This window comes from Vigna unguiculata, chromosome 4, assembly GCF_004118075.2.
Source record: "Vigna unguiculata cultivar IT97K-499-35 chromosome 4, ASM411807v1, whole genome shotgun sequence".
NCBI lineage: Eukaryota > Viridiplantae > Streptophyta > Magnoliopsida > Fabales > Fabaceae > Vigna > Vigna unguiculata.
The window spans coordinates 20,089,294-20,113,191 of NC_040282.1; the positions used below are offsets into that span (position 1 = coordinate 20,089,294).

The following is a 23,898-nucleotide window of genomic DNA, read 5'->3' on the forward strand; positions in this document are numbered from 1 at the left end:
GTGCCGGATCAAAAGTAAAAGTAGAGAACACTAGAGAGATCGTTACATACACCATATGATGGCAAACGCCTCGGCCTTAGCAAAGTGCAGACAAGAAGAGTGAACCTTAACTACTAAGAAGGCCTAAGCTCTTATCTTTGGAGGCAATATTGTTTAAATATTAGATTAGGATTTAATTTTGGATTGTATATTATGGACTCAGTAGAATAGGATTTTCTTTGGACCATATATGTTGACACGCGAAGTCTGGTTGGTGTGTTTCTTGAAAATTTGATGAAGCTTTGTTGAAGTAACTTGAATCCATTGCTTTGGAATTATGCTTAAATTGATGAAGTTATGGAGATTTGATGTTGCTCATGTTGCATAAGCCTTGAACGCGTGCCCTCCATATGATCAATCATTAGGAAAACAAGCTTGAAGTTTGTAATTCTCTTTGTAGACCATTTAGCATTTATTAGATGTATAAGGTCTTTAGTGTGTTTTTTAATCTGTTGAAATATTTTTCAACAGGTTAAAATGTGTCTTTTAATCTGTTGAATGAATTTTTAACATATTTAAAGGTTAACTGCAGTAATTTTAAACTGTGACTTATTCAATCAGTTGATTTATTTTTTAATCGACTGATTTCACTTAAGTTAAGTAAAATCAACCGATTGATTTTAAAATCAACCTGTTGGATTTCGTAACAATTAGACTATAAGAGTTGTATTTTTCGAAAGAGAGGTAAGGAAACCATTTTTGAGAGTGAAACTCTTCTAAAAACTTGAGAATTCTCTCTCTTTCGTGATCATACAGATTGCAGTTGGTGAAGATTGATGTTGGATCAATTCTTGAAGCATTTTGCTTGTGTCTTGAAGCTTGGAAAATGTGTTTGTGGTAGGTAGGGCTTTGCTACCACTAAGGTTAATCTTTCTCAAGCTTTGTGTGTGCTTGGTGGTTTTCCAAGTCTGCAAGAGGTGTCTTGCTATGCTAGTTTGATTCTTGTGTGATTCAAGAGTCTTTTGTATGTGTTTTTTCTTATTTTGAAAGTGTAAGGATGTAAACTTTGTAAATCTTTTGAAATAGTGTAAAGTTAGGCTTGGGTTGCCTTGACAAACTGGATGTAACTCAGGTTTGAGTGAACTAGTATAAAAATCTTGTGCATCAATCTTTTCTCTTACCCTTCTCTCTTGCTTTATCATTTACAGTTTAAAGAATTTGGATTTAAACCATCCTTTTGATATTCTTGAGTCTTTTGGTGGCATCTACGGTATTGAGCATGTTTGTATAACTCATCGGAACCTGTCTTGACTGATCTTTTACATTGCTCGTGCATTAAATTACAAATCTGCATTTATGTATTTTTCTCAGTATTTTAGTCGACTACTTTTCTGATTCAATCGATTGATTATATCAGTACAACATCTGTTTAGTAAAATCAATCGACTAACTCTATTTTTGATCGGTTGAAAGTGTACTTTCCAAAGGTGTTTGCATCCAAACTTGGTGATCGAATTGATTCAATTTAAAACAATTTTAAACCTTCAAAAGAAATCTTATTTTTAACTAGCCAATTCAACCCCCCTTCTTGACATTTCAATCATTTCAAAACTTACAATATATACCTTGGAGAGCTTTTGGGCCTTATAAGTGTTTTGGACCAAGAAAGTTTTGGGCCTACCTTAATGGCTCTTGAAGGAAGGTGCATAAAACTTATAGAATTTGCACCAAGCTTGGTGAGCAAGCTACTCCAATTAGTGCCCCTAAGCATCTCTCTTTTTGACTCCAATTATCACATTCTAGATCTTTTCTTCCTCTACTTTTCTAGACCACCTAGCTCTCCTTTCTCCTATAAATAAAGAGCTAAGGACCTTGTAGAAACCATTCATGAATGTAATAGAGAAACTCTATTGAGAAGACTTAGACACCTATCCTTTTGTCAATCAACTTAGGCTAGAGCTCCCCTTAGTGACTTCTTCGAGCCTCATTCCTTGAGTGTTGGCCTAACCTCACTTGAAAGTCTTCTCCAAACACCATGGTCGAACATCTTCCTCCTCATTCTTCCTAGCTTTCGTGCCTTCCAAGCATCCATGGATTCTCCTCCTTTCATTCTCACAATTTTAAGCTTAAAGATGGACACATCACCATACTACTTTTTTTTTTCAATTGATGATTAGTTACAATAAAATTAACTTGGTCTTCCTTACCAACTCCACAATTTAAGTACATCCAATTGGTAACAATAACTTAATTGTTTATTTTCTTGATATATAAAGTTGTTTTCAATCAATGTTTTTACCTCTAAGCAATGACACATGAAACTTTGTCATGCTAAACCCACAAATATTGGAAGCCAAACCTACTAGAGTGAAATTAGGAGCAGCCAAACTGAGACATGCATTGCTAAGGAAATTTATCATCCTAAAATTGATTAAGTTGACATGATTAAGTTGATTAATATGATGCGATATATGAATAGAAATGGTTTAAGAAATGTTATTAGTATATAAGAATGGAATAATTATGTTATTTGGAATGAATATAAGATAATACATGAAATCATGGTAATTCAAGTAAGACTAGAATATCTTAGTGATTGTAATTGTTAAGATATCATTAGATATCTTATCTTTGTCTTATTTTTCAGTTTCCATTGTTATCATTCTTCATGTGTATTTTGGGCTTAACCCATATTTTCTTCATTATAAATACAACTCCTATGTGTATTTTCTACATAAGGTAGATTAATCTCATACCTAGTTTCACTATATTTAATATGGTATCTAGTGCATAAGAGTCTCTAAAGATCATTTTTTGTTGCCTCTTTCACTGGATCCACTGCCAGAGCCGTTGTCCGATGCCATCACCGTCGAAGATCTAGTTTCGACTGGCGACCACACAGTTGTGATTGTCTAGGCCAAGCGACCCAATGTCGTTGGTTTTGTGATGAAGGCATGACCACCTCCTTAGAAGCTCCCTCAAGAAGGATCACTAGAAGCATGTCTAGAGGGGAGTTTTCTATTCCATCACCTTTATCTTTGTTTTGCATTACTTTAGTTTGAATTCCCTAAGTTGGTTTCTAGTTGATTTATTTTGGTTGACTTGTTGACTTTGATCCAAAGTTGACCTTTGACCAAGATTAGATAAACTTAAACCAACATGCTAATCCTTGTTTGTCTTGTTTTGTAGGTAATTAAGAGAAAGTAGAGCATGGCTAGGTGGCACTTGGTGATTGGAGCACTTGGATGAAGTGGAAGAGAGAGGAAAGCAAAAAGCATATCATTTGTTGGCGTTTTGTCCATCAATGACCCTCCACTTGCAGCATCTATCATTTGTCTATCCATGATACTCAATCCCTCATAAAAGTATTGAATGAGGAGATGCTCGTTTATTTGGTGATGAGGACAGGAAGCACACAACTTTTTGAATCTTTCCCAATACTCGTGAAGACTTTCTCTTTCTTGTTGCCTTATCCCATAAATATCTTTGCGAATAGCAGCAACTCTAGATGCTGGAAAAAACTTTTCCAGAAATAATCTTTTCAGAGTCTCCCAGGTATTGATGGATCCTGGCGGAAGGCAGTATAACCAATTCTTAGCGGCATCTTGCAATGAGAATGGAAAAGCCTTAAGCTTGATATGTTCCTCTGTCACTGTTGTAGGTCTCATGGATGAACAAACAACATGAAATTCCTTCAAATGATGGTATGGGTCTTCTCCTGCTAATCCATGGAATTTGGGTAAAAGATGGATTAACCCAGACTTAAGCTCACATTCTCCATCTGGATATTGGATGCACATGTTTTGTGTAATTGCTGCATCCGGTGAAGCCAACTCTCTTATTGTTCTTTCTTCCATTCTATCTTCTTGAATTTCTGGTTCAGGTGATGGATCAGAAGATATGTTAATCACCAGAGGTGATTCTAGTGGTACACTTTCAGTGGTAGGTTCAGATGATGATGGTGCTCCTTCAGTAGAACACCTGAGTTCAAGTCTCCTACGTGATTTATGCAAGTTCCTTTCAAGTTCTGAATCAAGTTGATAAAATTGACCCGGATTGGCCCGAGTCATGCACTATGCAAGTCCACCTGAAAGTGTTTCCCTGTGTGTTTTTTTTTTCTTCCTATTCTTGTTTTGGAGAAAGATTTCAAGAAAGAAATGAGTTAAGATGTCGTTGGGTCTACTCCCAGGAAAGAGAGGTGCGTCACAATGGACAACTTAAATACCAAGTCTTTCCTAGACAGAGTTTTCCAAACTAGTCTCAAAAATTTCTTAAAAGAAATTCTTAATCAAAACAAAAATAGAACTTTGCTTGGAGTATATTAACCGAAAACTAGATACTACAAAATAACAAACTACATCAAACGTATATGCGTAAAATAAATAATAAAGAAAAATAAAAAATAAAAAATAAAATAAAATAAAATAAATAAAATAAATAAAAACAGAATCAAAATAAAAGAAATACTAACCGTATTCCCCGGCAACGGCGCCAAATTTGATATCGCTGTCGTTAGGCGATCAAATTATCACTACTTTAGCAACTTCAGTATTGCCAGTTTGTAGTGAAGAAAATAGTTAGGGTTAAGATAACCCTGAGTCGTCTCACAACGAATACGGAATTGATCTCAAATATTTGATTCTCAAAAAATGTACTTTAAAACTAGCAACTATAAAAATAGGGGGGTTTTGATATGCAAAGAAAATGACACGGAAGATTGTAAACACAGTAATAGTAAATAGGTCAATTCCACTGCTTTTTCTAAATAAGATTCTTCATTGGTTATCTAGAGATTATTGTTAAATTAATTATTGTTGTTGATTTACAAATCAATCAATGTAAAGACTCAATTCATTTGTTGGCATCCTCACTTTTAATCAAAGTACAGTCTCAATTAAAAGTGAGAATTGTTAGATTGTCCATAGTAAATTCAATCAAAGTACAGTCTCAATTAATTTTACTATGCCTAATCATGTCTATTCCTTTGTTTCTTTACCAAATAGAAAACTTAATTAATCAAAGTAAAGTCTTGACTAATTTTAGTTAAAGTAATTACCTCTAATCAAATTAAAGTCTCAATTATTGGCAAAAACTTATTTAATCAAATGAAAGTTTCTAAACAAAATCAAAGTAAAGTCTCAATTTTATTTAAAAACCTCTTAACTCATATGATTAGCATGCATGTAGATTTAAAATCATTATTTTCTATTCAATTTAGAAGCAAAGGACATAGAATAACAAAAACCACAACAATAATCAAAATAACAAAACATATAAATTCATCTAACCTCAGAATCCATTTAAGAAATTACAGTGGAATCAACCCTTAAAGCTTAGCCCTCCATGGCTTTGATGGAATACATGATGATATGAAAGAAAGAAAATAAAAGAAAGAATGAGAGATGTGGTGGAGACGGTATCTGCCAAAACTAGAGAGTTCTAAGTGTCTAAGCTGTGAGTTGTAAAATTGTCAGTTGCTAAAATCATTTATTTTTATTTTTTATTTAATTAATTAGCAACTTAATTTCTGTCCAATTTCCAATTCTGCCCCTCTTATTTAAGCATTTTTACAAAATTGACCAGAATTTGACTGCTGACTTTGACCAGTTGACCAGTTTGACTGTCCAATAGCAGCCTGACACGTGGCGCAGAGTGTCTCTCTCCAGAATTAGGGTTTCACTCTCACACTCTTCTCCCTCCCTCGTGACGGCGCGGCTGCCGGCGTGGTGCTGCTCCGGCGAGCTCTTCCGACGCGGTTCCTGTTCGAAGATGGTGGTGAAGCTGCGGTGGCCATGGTGGTGCAGTGGTGCGGCGACGAGTTGCAGAGAAAATGAAGCTGTCTCGAATGGAGGACCAAAGTGTGGAGGCGCGACTGCCGGCGTTGCGCTGCTGCGATGTGAAGTGCGACGCGGTGGTGTTGCGGAGGCGCGAACGAAGAGATGCGACGCGGGGGCTGATGCGCGGTGGCCGTCGGCGCTGTTTCGCGAAGGAAGAGATGCGCGAGGTGCAGAGATGGAGGTTGAAGTTTCCGACGAGGACAGTGGTTGCGGGTTCGTGGTGGCTCTCTGCGGAGAAGATGACCGCGAGTGGCACCGCTGGATGGTTCGCGGTGGTGGTGGTGGTGACGCATCGCTGCAGAATCGTGGTGGCCGGAAACGGCGGTGGCTGCCGTGGAGGTTGATGGTGGCGGCTAGGGTTTGGGGAAAATTAGGGTTTCTGTTTTGGGAGATGAAGATGATGACGTGGCAGAATCTGATTGGTTAATTTGGTGAGGGTAGGATTATGACACGTGGCTTGTTCTGGTTGGCTAATTTTAAGAGGTGGGGATTGCCACATGGCATGATCTGGTTTAGTGGAGTTTAAGTGGTAGGAGGGGTGCAACTTAGTGAAAACTGGGGGTGCAGAACAGGTTTTTGTGGTCCACTTGAGGGAGGAGTGTGCAAATGAAAACTGGGGGTGCATTTAGCTCCTAATTTATTCTTTTTCAGAATTTCTTGATTTTGGACTTATTTTGTAACTTTGAATATTTCAAAATCACATTATTAATCGACCAAAAATAAATTCCAGCTGCATTAACAAACGTTAAAATATCCAATAATATTTTATGCAACTAAAATCAATTTTTATGCCACTTTTACCAAACTTACTCAATAAATCCAATAATCACAAATCCTAATTAAATCAATCTTTAAGCACAGAAAATTCAATTAAATCCCCAAATTTAAATATTAAATGAGGGCAAAAATTTGAACTCATCACACACCCACACTTATCCTTTTGCACTCCTGGGCAAAATTGAACAATTTCAAAACTCTTTTCTGAGGTCTTTTATTCCATATTTTCAGTGGATTAAAGAAATGAATACCAATGAAAACAGATCAATCTTCTAGAAAACATGTTGTCATGCACAAACAAATGGATAAAATTCTGTTTTTCACACATGAGTTAATCTTTTGAGTTTACAAGATAATCAAATATGAAAGAGAAACACTCAAGTTAAATATATATTTTCTCACCAAGATTCGCTCAAGTGTTTTGGCTTGTGTTTTCACTCAAAATACCCATGCAAGTAAACACTCTCAATGCTTAGCAAGACTCTAATATTCACAGCTTTCAGAAAACATGCATTCAAAAATCATGAGGACTTTTAACAGGTTATGATGAGGCCAAGGCAAAGGTAGGAAAAACTTTAGGATTTGTGTGTTTTTGAAATAGTAAGGAAGAAAGAGTTATGGAGCACAGTTTCAAAAACAATCTTTACTTCTTCTTCTTTTTTTCCCTTTTATCCTTTGTTGCTCTTTTTCAGACAGCAATCATTTTTCATTTCAACACTCTGTCATCAACAATTATTTTCCTTTTGCCATTTTTACAACTTTGTGGGGGAAATACTCACCCCCACACTTTATTCCTCAACCAATCTCAACATAATCCACTAGCTCCTTCTTTCTCCCTAAGGTAAGGAAAAAAAATGGTCTTTTTCTTTTTAAGGTTTAACAGTATGCTCAAAACAAGAAAAAGAGGTTTAAGCTCAAGGGGCTACCAATGGATCAATGTTATGGTTAGCTTATTTGGCCAAGTAGCTAAAAACAAGAAATGCCTCAGTCATATCAAATCATGCATGTCCACCTAAGATGCAAAACAACAGAATCAAGCTAAACATTTGAGTACCAACAAGACATGAGCAAATCACACAAGAAAAATAGGAATGACACACAGTAGTTCATCCTTACAATAAAGCTCAAAACTCACAAGGTCAAAAACTCTTTCACAAAAGATTTATTCCAGAAACTCTCAAATCAACTCAATCAGTAATTCACAGAAATAATCCATTCATAGCACATGACTCTTATTTTCCCAGAATTATGATCGTTCCAATTAGTAAATCAAATCCAAAAATCCAATGTCAATATGTTTTATTGAAAGCAGAAACTTTTTTTTTTTATATAAAAACAAACAGAAAGCAAAATTAGAAAAGGAAAAACAAAACAAATAGAAAACAAAAACAGAAAAGGGGGAAATCTCCCCACACCCCCACACTTTATCCATGCATTGTCCTCAATGTATCCAATATGTATAAAATGCAAAGAAAAAGTATGAAGTGTACTTACCTCCTCAAGGTGGAAGGTATGAGGGAGAAGTCAAGTTCATCACATCCATCGTCTTATTCAGCATATCTTGATTTTCATTGAATATCCGAAGACGATGCCCATTAACTTTAAAAGTTCTTGCTGAAGATTCTTCCTTGATCTCCACTGCTCCATAAGGGAAGACTTCTGTAACAATGTATGGTCCTTCCCAAGTAGAACGCAACTTACCACTCATGTGACCAAGCTTAGATTTGTATAGTAACACCTTCTGGCCTACCTTGAAATCCTTTCTAGCCACAAGCTTTTGGTCATGGAACTTCTTGGTTTTCTCTTTATAGAACTTTGAATTTTCATAGGCTGCAAGCCTAATCTCCTATAGTTCTTGCAACTGAAGCTTTCGCTCATTTCCTGCTTCTTCCAAATCCAAGTTGCATGCTTTCACGGCCCAATAGGCCCGATGTTCAATCTCCTTTGAATTTTCATAGGCTGCAAGCCTAATCTCCTCTAGTTCTTGCAACTGAAGCTTTCGCTCATTTCCTGCTTCTTCCAAATCCAAGTTGCATGCTTTCACGGCCCAATAGGCCCGATGTTCAATCTCCACAGGTAGATGACAAGCCTTTCCAAAAACCACCCTGAAAGGTGACATACCTATAGGTGTTTTGTAGGCTGTCCTGTGTGCCCAAAGTGCTTCATCCAATCTTGTGGCCCAATCCTTTCGACTAGGCTTCACTACTTTCTCTAGTATCTTTTTAATCTCTCTGTTAGAGATCTCTGCTTGCCCATTGGTTTGGGGGTGATATGGTGTAGCAATGCGATGTGTCACCCCATACTTCTTCAACATGTTCTCAAGTAGCCTATTACAGAAATGAGTCCCCTGGTCACTGATGATGGCTCGTGGTATCCCAAATCTGCAGAAAATGTTAGACCTGACAAAACTCATAACAACTCGAGAATCATTAGTCCTTGTAGCTGTGGCTTCCACCCATTTGGAGACATAGTCTACAGCAAGCAAAATATAAGAAAACCCAAAAGAAGGAGGAAAAGGACCCATAAAATCAATACCCCAAATATCAAATACCTCACAATATAGCATGGGTTGTTGAGGCATTTCATCCCTTCTTGTAATGGATCTGGCTGCCCTTTGGCACTGCTCACAATTTTCATATACCCTCTGTGCATCTTTAAAAATAGTAGGCCAATATAATCCACAATCCAACACCTTCCTACCTGTTCTTTGTGTGCCATAATGTCCACCAAAAGGAGACGAATGACAGAACTCAAGCACATGAGGTATCTCGATATCTGGAACACACCTCCTTATGACTTGGTCACTACCAATGCGCCATAAGATTGGGTCTTCCCAGATATAGTACTTTGCCTCACTTTTTAGCTTGATTCTTTCATATTTGGAGAAGGAAGGAGGAATAGCAGAAACAACCAAATAATTAACAATGTCAGCAAACCAAGGTTCAGGAAACATACCTTTTACAGCAGTCAATGCTAGGAGGACTTCATCAGGAAAGTCATCCTTAATAGGAATGTTATCTTCTCCATTTTCAATCCTGCTAAGATGATCGGCTACTAAGTTATGTGCTCCACTTCTGTCTAGAATCTCAATGTCAAACTCTTGGAGCAGTAGCATCCATCTGATCAACCTTGGTTTCGAATCTGCTTTCTTCAGAAGGAATTTTAATGCTGCATGATCAGTATAAACAATTACCTTGGAACCAAGTATATACGGTCTGAATTTGTCCAAGGCAAACACAACAGCCAATAATTCCTTCTCAGTCGTGGTGTAGTTAGCCTGCGCTGTATCCAATGTTCTGGAAGCATAATATATCACATGTGATAGCTTCCCATCTTTTTGTGCAAGCACCGCTCCTACTGCAAAGTTTGATGCATCACACATCAACTCGAATGGTAATGTCCAGTCAGGTGGCTGGATGATAGGAGTGGTGGTAAGCGCCTTTTTCAATGTATCAAATGCATCTTTGCACCTCTCTCCAAAGTCAAATACTATATCCTTTTGCAACAAGTTGGAGAGAGGGTTGGCTATCTTGCTGAAGTCCTTGATAAACCTCCTGTAAAATCCTGCATGTCCAAGAAAAGATCGAACCTCTTTCACAGAAGAGGGGTAAGGCAATTGTGAAATAATATCAATTTTAGCAGGATCTACAGATATACCATTCTTGGAAACAACGTGACCTAAAACTATACCTTGTTCCACCATAAAATGACATTTTTCAAAATTTAGAACAAGGTTAGTTTCTTCACATCTCTCCAAGACTCTAGCAAGATTAGACAAGCAGTGATCAAAAGATGAACCATATACACTAAAATCATCCATAAAAACCTCAATACAATGCTCCAACAAATCTGTAAAAATACTCATCATACATCGCTGAAATGTTCCAAGAGCATTGCAAAGGCCAAATGGCATTTTTCTATAAGCATATGTACCGAATGGACAAGTAAAAGTAGTCTTATGTTGATCCTCTGGGGCAATACAAATCTGAAAATACCCAGAGAATCCATCAAGAAAATAGTAATGAGACTTACCTGCCAATCGATCTAACATCTGGTCCATGAATGGTAAAGGGAAGTGGTCCTTCCTGGTGGCCTGGTTTAGTCTTCTATAATCAATACAGACCCTCCAGCTATTCTGAATACGAGTAGGAATCAACTCGTTCTTCTCATTCTTGACCACGGTGATCCCAGATTTCTTGGGGACCACATGTACAGGACTCACCCAAGTGCTGTCAGAAATAGGATATATAATACCTGCTTATAGCAACTTGGTGACTTCTTTCTTCACAACCTCCATCAGCTGAGGATTCAGTCTCCTCTGAGGTTGCCTCACTGGCTTAGCATCCTCCTCCAAGAGTATTCTGTGCATGCAGAAAGAAGGACTAATACCAGGAATATCTGCCAAAGTCCAGCCTATTGCTCGCTTGTGATCTTTGATAACCTGCAATAGCTTTTGTTCCTGCTCGTTAGTAAGCAAGGCAGATATAATAACAGGGAGTTTCCCATCCCTCTCAAGATAAACATATTTCAAATGAGATGGTAAAGGTTTCAACTCCAAAGTGGGTGGCTGTTCCACAGATGGCAACATTTTACGGCCTAAGGTAATTTCAGCCACCTCAGCATCACACTTGGACGCCACAGAGGTATCAAATAGTGACACCACGTCCTCAACATCACCTGTTTTAAAATTTTCTCTTTCGTCTAAAATTGAGCCCGAAACATTCGAAAAAGAAAAATCCAAAGAAGAAGAAAAACCAGATAAAACGTCCAAAAGTCCAAAAGCATAATTGTTCACTACATTACTCAATAAATCAATGCAAAACAAAGAATGGTCTTCAATTGGGTGCTTCATGGCTTCTAGCACGTTGAACTGCACCTTCTCATCTCCTATCTCCATAGTCAAGGATCCTGCATGCACGTCTATCTTGGTACGTGCTGTCATCATGAATGGTCTTCCCAAGATGATTGTGGTTGTACTCATTCCTTCATCATCCTTCATATCCAAGATGTAGAAATCTGCAGGAAAAATTAACTTGTCCACACGGACAAGAACATCTTCTAGCACACCTGCAGGGTTAACTGTGCTACGGTTGGCCAATTGAATGACCACACCAGTAGACTTAAGAGGTCCAAGATGAAGTGAAGTAAAAACAGATAAAGGCATTACATTAATGGAAGCTCCTAAATCTAACATAGCATTGTCAAACTTAGTACTACCTATAATGCAGGGAACAGAAAACATACCTGGATCCTTACACTTTTGCGGCATTCTGACTGCAGGCTTCTTGATTAAGCTAGAAACGTTTCTTCCCATGTTCACTACCTCTTTGTCCATAATACGCCTTTTATGTGTACATAATTCTTTGAGAAACTTGGCGTATTTAGGAATTTGTCTAACAGCATCCAACAAAGGAATATTTATCTCCACTTTCTTGAAAGTATTCAGGATTTCTTTGTCTAACTCCTCCATCTTTTTAGTTTTTGGTTTCAAACGGTTTGGATAGGGAGGAGGAGGAGAATAAGGAGAAGGATTTTCAGAGGAAGTATTAGGGGATACCAACCTGGAGTTATCATTGGGTGCAGGCATCTCAGATGTTGCTTGTGTTGTTTCATCTGATCTTCCTCTTTCATCATTAGGTACAACTTCATTGTCCTTATCTTCATCTTCTTGGGCATCCCCAAGGCCTTGTATTTGCTTACCCGATCTTAAAGTAATAGCACTTACATTTCTCGGGTTGATTACAGTTTGTGCAGGCAAATTGCTTGAGCCTTGTTGAGACTTCATCTGATTTAACTCATTTGCCATTTGTCCAATCTGATTTTGCAAATTTTGATTGGTTGCTTCCATCGTCTGTTTCAACTCATTGATTTGTCCCTTCATCATGTCAGCCATCATTTTCATCATTGCCTCCATGTTTGAATCACCAGAGGTTGCAGTTGGTTGTGGTTGTTGCCTCTGTTGAGGTGGAACATAGACTTGTTGGTGTTGAGGCTGTTGATTTCCCCATTTCTGGCTGGGATATTCCTTCCAATCTGGGTTGTACTTGTTGGAGGACAAATCATGGTTGTATTGCTGCCGAGGTGGTCTATTATTGCCATAGATGTTTGCAGCATATGCCTGAGGTTGTTCATTGTCTAACGTCCCTGTCTCTTTTAACATAGAACAAGCCTCTGTAGGATGATTAGTAGAAGCACAAATTCCACATAAAGTAGAAGGGATAGGCTTTTTCTGTAAGTCTGTCAAGGTCCTTACCATGGCTGCTAAGTCATCCAACTTCCCTTCTAATTTCTTGTGATCTACAACATACGAAGCTTCTACTCCATGGGTTCCCTTCAATAGAGTTATAGAATTACTCCTTGTGGAAAATTATTGATGGTTCGATGCCATAGTTTCAATCAATTGTCTTGCATTTGTTGGCGTTTTGTCCATCAATGACCCTCCACTTGCAGCATCTATCATTTGTCTATCCATGATACTCAATCCCTCATAAAAGTATTGAATGAGGAGATGCTCGTTTATTTGGTGATGAGGACAGGAAGCACACAACTTTTTGAATCTTTCCCAATACTCGTGAAGACTTTCTCTTTCTTGTTGCCTTATCCCATAAATATCTTTGCGAATAGCAGCAACTCTAGATGCTGGAAAAAACTTTTCCAGAAATAATCTTTTCAGAGTCTCCCAGGTATTGATGGATCCTGGCGGAAGGCAGTATAACCAATTCTTAGCGGCATCTTGCAATGAGAATGGAAAAGCCTTAAGCTTGATATGTTCCTCTGTCACTGTTGTAGGTCTCATGGATGAACAAACAACATGAAATTCCTTCAAATGATGGTATGGGTCTTCTCCTGCTAATCCATGGAATTTGGGTAAAAGATGGATTAACCCAGACTTAAGCTCACATTCTCCATCTGGATATTGGATGCACATGTTTTGTGTAATTGCTGCATCCGGTGAAGCCAACTCTCTTATTGTTCTTTCTTCCATTCTATCTTCTTGAATTTCTGGTTCAGGTGATGGATCAGAAGATATGTTAATCACCAGAGGTGATTCTAGTGGTACACTTTCAGTGGTAGGTTCAGATGATGATGGTGCTCCTTCAGTAGAACACCTGAGTTCAAGTCTCCTACGTGATTTATGCAAGTTCCTTTCAAGTTCTGAATCAAGTTGATAAAATTGACCCGGATTGGCCCGAGTCATGCACTATGCAAGTCCACCTGAAAGTGTTTCCCTGTGTGTTTTTTTTTTCTTCCTATTCTTGTTTTGGAGAAAGATTTCAAGAAAGAAATGAGTTAAGATGTCGTTGGGTCTACTCCCAGGAAAGAGAGGTGCGTCACAATGGACAACTTAAATACCAAGTCTTTCCTAGACAGAGTTTTCCAAACTAGTCTCAAAAATTTCTTAAAAGAAATTCTTAATCAAAACAAAAATAGAACTTTGCTTGGAGTATATTAACAGAAAACTAGATACTACAAAATAACAAACTATATCAAACGTATATGCGTAAAATAAATAATAAAGAAAAATAAAAAATAAAAAATAAAATAAAATAAAATAAATAAAATAAATAAAAACAGAATCAAAATAAAAGAAATACTAACCGTATTCCCCGGCAACGGCGCCAAATTTGATATCACTGTCGTTAGGCGATCAAATTACCACTACTTTAGCAACTTCAGTATTGCCAGTTTGTAGTGAAGAAAATAGTTAGGGTTAAGATAACCCTGAGTCGTCTCACAACGAATACGGAATTGATCTCAAATATTTGATTCTCAAAAATGTAATTTAAAACTAGCAACTATAAAAATAGGGGGGTTTTGATATGCAAAGAAAATGACACGGAAGATTGTAAACACAGTAATAATAAATAGGTCAATTCCACTGCTTTTTCTAAATAAGATTCTTCATTGGTTATCTAGAGATTATTGTTAAATTAATTATTGTTGTTGATTTACAAATCAATCAATGTAAAGACTCAATTCATTTGTTGGCATCCTCACTTTTAATCAAAGTACAGTCTCAACTAAAAGTGAGAATTGTTAGATTGTCCATAGTAAATTCAATCAAAGTACAGTCTCAATTAATTTTACTATGCCTAATCATGTCTATTCCTTTGTTTCTTTACCAAATAGAAAACTTAATTAATCAAAGTAAAGTCTTGACTAATTTTAGTTAAAGTAATTACCTCTAATCAAATTAAAGTCTCAATTATTGGCAAAAACTTATTTAATCAAATGAAAGTTTCTAAACAAAATCAAAGTAAAGTCTCAATTTTATTTAAAAACCTCTTAACTCATATGATTAGCATGCATGTAGATTTAAAATCATTATTTTCTATTCAATTTAGAAGCAAAGGACATAGAATAACAAAAACCACAACAATAATCAAAATAACAAAACATATAAATTCATCTAACCTCAGAATCCATTTAAGAAATTACAGTGGAATCAACCCTTAAAGCTTAGCCCTCCATGGCTTTGATGGAATACATGATGATATGAAAGAAAGAAAATAAAAGAAAGAATGAGAGATGTGGTGGAGACGGTATCTGCCAAAACCAGAGAGTTCTAAGTGTCTAAGCTGTGAGTTGTAAAATTGTCAGTTGCTAAAATCATTTATTTTTATTTTTTATTTAATTAATTAGCAACTTAATTTCTGTCCAATTTCCAATTCTGCCCCTCTTATTTAAGCATTTTTACAAAATTGACCAGAATTTGACTGCTGACTTTGACCAGTTGACCAGTTTGACTGTCCAATAGCAGCCTGACACGTGGCGCAGAGTGTCTCTCTCCAGAATTAGGGTTTCACTCTCACACTCTTCTCCCTCCCTCGTGACGGCGCGGCTGCCGGCGTGGTGCTGCTCCGGCGAGCTCTTCCGACGCGGTTCCTGTTCGAAGATGGTGGTGAAGCTGCGGTGGCCATGGTGGTGCAGTGGTGCGGCGACGAGTTGCAGAGAAAATGAAGCTGTCTCGAATGGAGGACCAAAGTGTGGAGGCGCGACTGCCGGCGTTGCGCTGCTGCGATGTGAAGTGCGACGCGGTGGTGTTGCGGAGCGCGAACGAAGAGATGCGACGCGGGGGCTGATGCGCGGTGGCCGTCGGCGCTGTTTCGCGAAGGAAGAGATGCGCGAGGTGCAGAGATGGAGGTTGAAGTTTCCGGCGAGGACAGTGGTTGCGGGTTCGTGGTGGCTCTCTGCGGAGAAGATGACCGCGAGTGGTACCGCTGGATGGTTCGCGGTGGTGGTGGTGGTGACGCGTCGCTGCAGAATCGTGGTGGCCGGAAACGGCGGTGGCTGCCGTGGAGGTTGATGGTGGCGGCTAGGGTTTGGGGAAAATTAGGGTTTCTGTTTTGGGAGATGAAGATGATGACGTGGCAGAATCTGATTGGTTAATTTGGTGAGGGTAGGATTATGACACGTGACTTGTTCTGGTTGGCTAATTTTAAGAGGTGGGGATTGCCACATGGCATGATCTGGTTTAGTGGAGTTTAAGTGGTAGGAGGGGTGCAACTTAGTGAAAACTGGGGGTGCAGAACAGGTTTTTGTGGTCCACTTGAGGGAGGAGTGTGCAAATGAAAACTGGGGGTGCATTTAGCTCCTGATTTATTCTTTTTCAGAATTTCTTGATTTTGGACTTATTTTGTAACTTTGAATATTTCAAAATCACATTATTAATCGACCAAAAATAAATTCCAGCTGCATTAACAAACGTTAAAATATCCAATAATATTTTATGCAACTAAAATCAATTTTTATGCCACTTTTACCAAACTTACTCAATAAATCCAATAATCACAAATCCTAATTAAATCAATCTTTAAGCACAGAAAATTCAATTAAATCCCCAAATTTAAATATTAAATGAGGGCAAAAATTTGAACTCATCACACACCCACACTTATCCTTTTGCACTCCTGGGCAAAATTGAACAATTTCAAAACTCTTTTCTGAGGTCTTTTATTCCATATTTTCAGTGGATTAAAGAAATGAATACCAATGAAAACAGATCAATCTTCTAGAAAACATGTTGTCATGCACAAACAAATGGATAAAATTCTGTTTTTCACACATGAGTTAATCTTTTGAGTTTACAAGATAATCAAATATGAAAGAGAAACACTCAAGTTAAATATATATTTTCTCACCAAGATTCGCTCAAGTGTTTTGGCTTGTGTTTTCACTCAAAATACCCATGCAAGTAAACACTCTCAATGCTTAGCAAGACTCTAATATTCACAGCTTTCAGAAAACATGCATTCAAAAATCATGAGGACTTTTAACAGGTTATGATGAGGCCAAGGCAAAGGTAGGAAAAACTTTAGGATTTGTGTGTTTTTGAAATAGTAAGGAAGAAAGAGTTATGGAGCACAGTTTCAAAAACAATCTTTACTTCTTCTTCTTTTTTTCCCTTTTATCCTTTGTTGCTCTTTTTCAGACAGCAATCATTTTTCATTTCAACACTCTGTCATCAACAATTATTTTCCTTTTGCCATTTTTACAACTTTGTGGGGGAAATACTCACCCCCACACTTTATTCCTCAACCAATCTCAACATAATCCACTAGCTCCTTCTTTCTCCCTAAGGTAAGGAAAAAAATGGTCTTTTTCTTTTTAAGGTTTAACAGTATGCTCAAAACAAGAAAAAGAGGTTTAAGCTCAAGGGGCTACCAATGGATCAATGTTATGGTTAGCTTATTTGGCCAAGTAGCTAAAAACAAGAAATGCCTCAGTCATATCAAATCATGCATGTCCACCTAAGATGCAAAACAACAGAATCAAGCTAAACATTTGAGTACCAACAAGACATGAGCAAATCACACAAGAAAAATAGGAATGACACACAGTAGTTCATCCTTACAATAAAGCTCAAAACTCACAAGGTCAAAAACTCTTTCACAAAAGATTTATTCCAGAAACTCTCAAATCAACTCAATCAGTAATTCACAGAAATAATCCATTCATAGCACATGACTCTTATTTTCCCAGAATTATGATCGTTCCAATTAGTAAATCAAATCCAAAAATCCAATGTCAATATGTTTTATTGAAAGCAGAAACTTTTTTTTTATATAAAAACAAACAGAAAGCAAAATTAGAAAAGGAAAAACAAAACAAATAGAAAACAAAAACAGAAAAGGGGGAAATCTCCCCACACCCCCACACTTTATCCATGCATTGTCCTCAATGTATCCAATATGTATAAAATGCAAAGAAAAAGTATGAAGTGTACTTACCTCCTCAAGGTGGAAGGTATGAGGGAGAAGTCAAGTTCATCCATCCATCGTCTTATTCAGCATATCTTGATTTTCATTGAATATCCGAAGACGATGCCCATTAACTTTAAAAGTTCTTGCTGAAGATTCTTCCTTGATCTCCACTGCTCCATAAGGGAAGACTTCTGTAACAATGTATGGTCCTTCCCAAGTAGAACGCAACTTACCACTCATGTGACCAAGCTTAGATTTGTATAGTAACACCTTCTGGCCTACCTTGAAATCCTTTCTAGCCACAAGCTTTTGGTCATGGAACTTCTTGGTTTTCTCTTTATAGAACTTTGAATTTTCATAGGCTGCAAGCCTAATCTCCTATAGTTCTTGCAACTGAAGCTTTCGCTCATTTCCTGCTTCTTCCAAATCCAAGTTGCATGCTTTCACGCCAATAGGCCCGATGTTCATTCTTTGAATTTTCATAGGCTGCAAGCCTAATCTCCTCTAGTTCTTGCAACTGAAGCTTTCGCTCATTTCCTGCTTCTTCCAAATCCAAGTTGCATGCTTTCACGGCCCAATAGGCCCGATGTTCAATCTCCACAGGTAGATGACAAGCCTTTCCAAAAACCACCCTGAAAGGTGACATACCTATAGGTGTTTTGTAGGCTGTCCTGTGTGCCCAAAGTGCTTCATCCAATCTTGTGGCCCAATCCTTTCGACTAGGCTTCACTACTTTCTCTAGTATCTTTTTAATCTCTCTGTTAGAGATCTCTGCTTGCCCATTGGTTTGGGGGTGATATGGTGTAGCAATGCGATGTGTCACCCCATACTTCTTCAACATGTTCTCAAGTAGCCTATTACAGAAATGAGTCCCCTGGTCACTGATGATGGCTCGTGGTATCCCAAATCTGCAGAAAATGTTAGACCTGACAAAACTCATAACAACTCGAGAATCATTAGTCCTTGTAGCTATGGCTTCCACCCATTTGGAGACATAGTCTACAGCAAGCAAAATATAAGAAAACCCAAAAGAAGGAGGAAAAGGACCCATAAAATCAATACCCCAAATATCAAATACCTCACAATATAGCATGGGTTGTTGAGGCATTTCATCCCTTCTTGTAATGGATCTGGCTGCCCTTTGGCACTGCTCACAATTTTCATATACCCTCTGTGCATCTTTAAAAATAGTAGGCCAATATAATCCACAATCCAACACCTTCCTACCTGTTCTTTGTGTGCCATAATGTCCACCAAAAGGAGACGAATGACAGAACTCAAGCACATGAGGTATCTCGATATCTGGAACACACCTCCTTATGACTTGGTCACTACCAATGCGCCATAAGATTGGGTCTTCCCAGATATAGTACTTTGCCTCACTTTTTAGCTTGATTCTTTCATATTTGGAGAAGGAAGGAGGAATAGCAGAAACAACCAAATAATTAACAATGTCAGCAAACCAAGGTTCAGGAAACATACCTTTACAGCAGTCAATGCTAGGAGGACTTCATCAGGAAAGTCATCCTTAATAGGAATGTTATCTTCTCCATTTTCAATCCTGCTAAGATGATCGGCTACTAAGTTATGTGCTCCACTTCTGTCTAGAATCTCAATGTCAAACTCTTGGAGCAGTAGCATCCATCTGATCAACCTTGGTTTCGAATCTGCTTTCTTCAGAAGGAATTTTAATGCTGCATGATCAGTATAAACAATTACCTTGGAACCAAGTATATACGGTCTGAATTTGTCCAAGGCAAACACAACAGCCAATAATTCCTTCTCAGTCGTGGTGTAGTTAGCCTGCGCTGTATCCAATGTTCTGGAAGCATAATATATCACATGTGATAGCTTCCCATCTTTTTGTGCAAGCACCGCTCCTACTGCAAAGTTTGATGCATCACACATCAACTCGAATGGTAATGTCCAGTCAGGTGGCTGGATGATAGGAGTGGTGGTAAGCGCCTTTTTCAATGTATCAAATGCATCTTTGCACCTCTCTCCAAAGTCAAATACTATATCCTTTTGCAACAAGTTGGAGAGAGGGTTGGCTATCTTGCTGAAGTCCTTGATAAACCTCCTGTAAAATCCTGCATGTCCAAGAAAAGATCGAACCTCTTTCACAGAAGAGGGGTAAGGCAATTGTGAAATAATATCAATTTTAGCAGGATCTACAGATATACCATTCTTGGAAACAACGTGACCTAAAACTATACCTTGTTCCACCATAAAATGACATTTTTCAAAATTTAGAACAAGGTTAGTTTCTTCACATCTCTCCAAGACTCTAGCAAGATTAGACAAGCAGTGATCAAAAGATGAACCATATACACTAAAATCATCCATAAAAACCTCAATACAATGCTCCAACAAATCTGTAAAAATACTCATCATACATCGCTGAAATGTTCCAGAGCATTGCAAAGGCCAAATGGCATTTTTCTATAAGCATATGTACCGAATGGACAAGTAAAAGTAGTCTTATGTTGATCCTCTGGGGCAATACAAATCTGAAAATACCCAGAGAATCCATCAAGAAAACAGTAATGAGACTTACCTGCCAATCGATCTAACATCTGGTCCATGAATGGTAAAGGGAAGTGGTCCTTCCTGGTGGCCTGGTTTAGTCTTCTATAATCAATACAGACCCTCCAGCTATTCTGAATACGAGTAGGAATCAACTCGTTCTTCTCATTCTTGACCACGGTGATCCCAGATTTCTTGGGGACCACATGTACAGGACTCACCCAAGTGCTGTCAGAAATAGGATATATAATACCTGCTTGTAGCAACTTGGTGACTTCTTTCTTTACAACCTCCATCAGCTGAGGATTCAGTCTCCTCTGAGGTTGCCTCACTGGCTTAGCATCCTCCTCCAAGAGTATTCTGTGCATGCAGAAAGAAGGACTAATACCAGGAATATCTGCCAAAGTCCAGCCTATTGCTTGCTTGTGATCTTTGATAACCTGCAATAGCTTTTGTTCCTGCTCGTTAGTAAGCAAGGCAGATATAATAACAGGGAGTTTCCCATCCCTCTCAAGATAAACATATTTCAAATGAGATGGTAAAGGTTTCAACTCCAAAGTGGGTGGCTGTTCCACAGATGGCAACATTTTACTGCCTAAGGTAATTTCAGCCACCTCAGCATCACACTTGGACGCCACAGAGGTATCAAATAGTGACACCCGTCCTCAACATCACCTGTTTTAAAATTTTCTCTTTCGTCTAAAATTGAGCCCGAAACATTCGAAAAAGAAAAATCCAAAGAAGAAGAAAAACCAGATAAAACGTCCAAAAGTCCAAAAGCATAATTGTTCACTACATTACTCAATAAATCAATGCAAAACAAAGAATGGTCTTCAATTGGGTGCTTCATGGCTTCTAGCACGTTGAACTGCACCTTCTCATCTCCTATCTCCATAGTCAAGGATCCTGCATGCACGTCTATCTTGGTACGTGCTGTCATCATGAATGGTCTTCCCAAGATGATTGTGGTTGAACTCATTCCTTCATCATCCTTCATATCCAAGATGTAGAAATCTGCAGGAAAAATTAACTTGTCCACACGGACAAGCACATCTTCTAGCACACCTGCAGGGTTAACTGTGCTACGGTTGGCCAATTGAATGACCACACCAGTAGACTTAAGAGGTCCAAGATGAAGTGAAGTAAAAACAGATAAAGGCATTACATTAATGGAAGCTCCTAAATCTAACATAGCATTGTCAAACTTAGTACTACCTATAATGCAGGGAACAGAAAACATACCTGGATCCTTACACTTTTGCGGCATTCTGACTGCAGGCTTCTTAATTAAGCTAGAAACGTTTCTTCCCATGTTCACTACCTCTTTGTCCATAATACGCCTTTTATGTGTACATAATTCTTTGAGAAACTTGGCGTATTTAGGAATTTGTCTCACAGCATCCAACAAAGGAATGTTTATCTCCACTTTCTTGAAAGTATTCAGGATTTCTTTGTCTAACTCCTCCATCTTTTTAGTTTTTGGTTTCAAACGGTTTGGATAGGGAGGAGGAGGAGAATAAGGAGAAGGATTTTCAGAGGAAGTATTAGGGGATACCAACCTGGAGTTATCACTGGGTGCAGGCATCTCAGATGTTGCTTGTGTTGTTTCATCTGATCTTCCTCTTTCATCATTAGGTACAACTTCATTGTCCTTATCTTCATCTTCTTGGGCATCCCCAAGACCTTGTATTTGCTTACCCGATCTTAAAGTAATAGCACTTACATTTCTCGGGTTGATTACAGTTTGTGCAGGCAAATTGCTTGAGCCTTGTTGAGACTTCATCTGATTTAACTCATTTGCCATTTGTCCAATCTGATTTTGCAAATTTTGATTGGTTGCTTCCATCGTCTGTTTCAACTCATTGATTTGTCCCTTCATCATGTCAGCCATCATTTTCATCATTGCCTCCATGTTTGAATCACCAGAGGTTGCAGCTGGTTGTGGTTGTTGCCTCTGTTGAGGTGGAACATAGACTTGTTGGTGTTGAGGCTGTTGATTTCCCCATTTCTGGCTGGGATATTCCTTCCAATCTGGGTTGTACTTGTTGGAGGACAAATCATGGTTGTATTGCTGCCGAGGTGGCTATTATTGCCATAGATGTTTGCAGCATATGCCTGAGGTTGTTCATTGTCTAACGTCCCTGTCTCTTTTAACATAGAACAAGCCTCTGTAGGATGATTAGTAGAAGCACAAATTCCACATAAAGTAGAAGGGATAGGCTTTTTCTGTAAGTCTGTCAAGGTCCTTACCATGGCTGCTAAGTCATCCAACTTCCCTTCTAATTTCTTGTGATCTGCAACATATGAAGCTTCTACTCCATGGGTTCCCTTCAATAGAGTTATAGAATTACTCCTTGTGGAAAATTGTTGATGGTTCGATGCCATAGTTTCAATCAATTGTCTTGCATTTGTTGGCGTTTTGTCCACCAATGACCCTCCACTTGCAGCATCTATCATTTGTCTATCCATGATACTCAATCCCTCATAAAAGTATTGAATGAGGAGATGCTCGTTTATTTGGTGATGAGGACAGGAAGCACACAACTTTTTGAATCTTTCCCAATACTCGTGAAGACTTTCTCTTTCTTGTTGCCTTATCCCATAAATATCTTTGCGAATAGCAGCAACTCTAGATGCTGGAAAAAACTTTTCCAGAAATAATCTTTTCAGAGTCTCCCAGGTATTGATGGATCCTGGCGGAAGGCAGTATAACCAATTCTTAGCGGCATCTTGCAATGAGAATGGAAAAGCCTTAAGCTTGATATGTTCCTCTGTCACTGTTGTAGGTCTCATGGATGAACAAACAACATGAAATTCCTTCAAATGATGGTATGGGTCTTCTCCTGCTAATCCATGGAATTTGGGTAAAAGATGGATTAACCCAGACTTAAGCTCACATTCTCCATCTGGATATTGGATGCACATGTTTTGTGTAATTGCTGCATCCGGTGAAGCCAACTCTCTTATTGTTCTTTCTTCCATTCTATCTTCTTGAATTTCTGGTTCAGGTGATGGATCAGAAGATATGTTAATCACCAGAGGTGATTCTAGTGGTACACTTTCAGTGGTAGGTTCAGATGATGATGGTGCTCCTTCAGTAGAACACCTGAGTTCAAGTCTCCTACGTGATTTACGCAAGTTCCTTTCAAGTTCTGAATCAAGTTGATAAAATTGACCCGGATTGGCCCGAGTCATGCACTATGCAAGTCCACCTGAAAGTGTTTCCCTGTGTGTTTTTTTTTTCTTCCTATTCTTGTTTTGGAGAAAGATTTCAAGAAAGAAATGAGTTAAGATGTCGTTGGGTCTACTCCCAGGAAAGAGAGGTGCGTCACAATGGACAACTTAAATACCAAGTCTTTCCTAGACAGAGTTTTCCAAACTAGTCTCAAAAATTTCTTAAAAGAAATTCTTAATCAAAACAAAAATAGAACTTTGCTTGGAGTATATTAACAGAAAACTAGATACTACAAAATAACAAACTATATCAAACGTATATGCGTAAAATAAATAATAAAGAAAAATAAAAAATAAAAAATAAAATAAAATAAAATAAATAAAATAAATAAAAACAGAAT

The 23,898-nt window shown here is 38.1% G+C and overlaps 1 pseudogene; it reads right to left on the reverse strand.

Annotated features, from left to right (window-relative positions):
• Positions 1-21,050: 21,050 nt before the first annotated feature.
• LOC114180238 lies at positions 21,051-23,248 on the reverse strand (annotated as a pseudogene).
• Positions 23,249-23,898: the final 650 nt, after the last annotated feature.